Genomic DNA, 2,968 nt, shown 5'->3' on the forward strand with positions numbered 1-2,968 from the left:
GATTTCTGCATCACGACCCTTGTTATATTACCATGTTTCACCCATAAAATCCCCAATAAATCCAGCTGTGGCCATTCACAGATGTGTCTTTACACTCGGTGATACATGCGACATGGAGTTTTTGGATCGAAACAAGGTAAGTACGCGATAAAATCTCTCTATGGCGTCTGTAATTCTGCTCTCGCGTGCTCTCACCTCCAGATACGGTTTTGCTGTTTAAACAACTTTTTTTTTTTAAATGCCCTCCTGTCCAAAATTTTTTCTTCCCCCAGAAAGTTGAGATTTTGAGCTTTCCAATGATGTATCACACATGCATATCGGACAATTTTGAAATTTGGCCAAATTGGGAGTCTCAGAGCGGAAGTTCAAGTCACCTGAGTGTTTTCTGCCATATATATTTTTTTATTGAAGCTACTTTTTTTGGGATTGAATGATTTAGATACAAGTGTCCTACCCAATAATGGCCCAAACACAAAAAGGATTGCTTCAATCAAAAAACACTTTTTTTCAATGTAAACTTAGGTGTTCAAATTAGGGGTATCAAACGATTAAAATTTTTAATCGAGTTAATTACAGCTTAAAAATTAATTAATCGCAATTCAAACCATCTATAAAATATGCCATATTTTTCTGTAAATTATTGTTGGAATGGAAAGATAAGACACAAGATGGATATATACATTCAACATACGGTACATAAGGACTGTATTTGTTTATTATAACAATAAATCAACAAGATGGCATTAACGTTATTACCAGTCTGTTAAAGCGATCCATGGATAGAAAGACTTGTAGTTCTTAAAAGATAAATGTTAGTACAAGTTATAGAAATTTTATATTAAAACCCCTCTTCATGTTTTCGTTTTAATAAAATTTGTAAAATTTTCAATCAAAAAATAAAGTAGTAGCCCGCCATTGTTGATGTCAATAACTACTTACACAATGCTCATGGGTGCTGAAGCCTATAAAATCAGTCGCACCCAAGCGCCAGCAGAGGGCGGCAAAACTCCAAAAAACACAACAAGTACACCTTTCACTGTGCTGTCATTTTTGAGCGGGGCATATGTGCGTTAATTGCGTCAAATATTTTAACGTGATTAATTTTAAAAATTAATTACCGCCGGTTAACGCGATAATTTTGACAGCCTTAGTTCAAATGCAAATTTTTCAATCTCAAATATTTTTTTCGAATTCAAAAACGTTTTCTATGATTGAATTTTTTCTTTTTTTTTTGATTGAACTGATTTTTTTTTTCTGAAAATATATATTTTTTGAAGCAACTCATTTTTTGATTGAATAATAAAGACAAAAACGTTCTTGCTGAAATGTGACCCAAACACAAATCAACATTACTGTAATCAAAAAAAAAAAAAAAAAAAAAAAAAAAATTCAAAAAAAAAGCTTTTACATGTATTTTTTGGGGTTTCAAATTTATTTTTGCATTCAAAGACATTTTTTTAATTGAAGCGATTTTTTAAATTGAAAATATATATTTTGATTGATGCGACTTTTTAAAATTTTTTTAATTGAAGCAACTTTTTATGATTGAATAATAAAGACACAAATCTACTTCCATATGGCTCCGCCCAGGGGATACAATTTTTGACTGGAGTAACTACATTGGCACGACACCGGCGGGCGTACCATATTCAATGGTTGACGGTCTTGGCAAAAATTATTGCCTAAACAACCTGATTCAGAATTCCCCTCAGGAATGATGGGAAACAAAAAACGCTCAATGTCAACATATTATTATTAAAGATGTCCCGATCGATTGGCATCCCGATGGATCACAATTGGCATCCCGATCGATCACGTCATTTTCAAAGTATCGGAATCGGAATTAATATATAAATTTTTTTATTATTAAATCGTTTTCTAATTGTATTTAACGCGTTAACGGCGGTAATTAATTTTTAAAAAATTAATCACGTTAAAATATTTAATGCAATTAACGTATGCGCTGCACGGCCCACTCACGCGTTGTCGCGTTCAATCTATAATGGCGCCGTTTTACCTATACATACAGCTAAAACGCAGCGTAAAATGAGTAGAATGAATTTTGGCAGCCTTTGGAGCAATTAATTGGCTAAAGCCTTACAATCCCTCTCTCAACAATTAGAAATATTGTGGGAAGCAATGTGGGGAAGAAAGGTAGTAGTTGATCTTTTTCTTAACCCCCTATGTTATTTCCAATGCAGAGAAGATATATCAATTGGTGCCACTACGCACAGTCATGGTTGCACTTCCCATCATGCGTTTGGGCAGAACAGTTAAATGGCTACAGTATCATTTACTGAAAGCTCAACAAATACACTAGATGGAAATATTTAGTCAGAATATACAAAGTCACATTTATCCTTTAAGAATTACAAGTCTTTCTATCCGTGGATCCCTCTCACAGAAAGAATGTTAATAATGTAAATGCCATCTTGAGGATTTATTGTCATAATAAACAAATACAGTACTTATGTACTGTATGTTGAATGTATATATTCGTCCGAGTTTTATTCATTTTTTTCTTAATGCATTGCCAAAATGTATATGATCGGGAAAAATTATCGGGAATGATTGGAATTGGGAGCAAAAAAAAAGCAATCGGATCGGGAAATATCGGGATTGGCAGATACTCAAACTTAAACGATCGGGATCGGATCGGGAGCAAAAAAACATGATCGGAACAACCCTTATTATTATGAATATTCTTGTAAGTTAATTTGATTGCTGACACTGCGTCATCAAAATGTTGTGCCCCCCTGCCCCAAAAGTCAAATTCCGCCTCTGAACCTTCATCCTGTCATAACGGCTTTAGTTTTAGTTCATAAAATAAAACTGACGGCGACTGGGAGGGCTTGCGGCAAACAAATGGATGTTTTGTTTTGAAATTCATGACGGAAACGTCGATTAAAGTGAGTCTAGCTTGACTCCATGTACCGCCGTGGAGGGGGCGGGGCTGTTGTGGCGCTTT

The sequence above is a fragment of the Corythoichthys intestinalis genome, chromosome 13 (genome assembly GCF_030265065.1).
Source record: "Corythoichthys intestinalis isolate RoL2023-P3 chromosome 13, ASM3026506v1, whole genome shotgun sequence".
In the NCBI taxonomy this organism is placed as follows: domain Eukaryota; kingdom Metazoa; phylum Chordata; class Actinopteri; order Syngnathiformes; family Syngnathidae; genus Corythoichthys; species Corythoichthys intestinalis.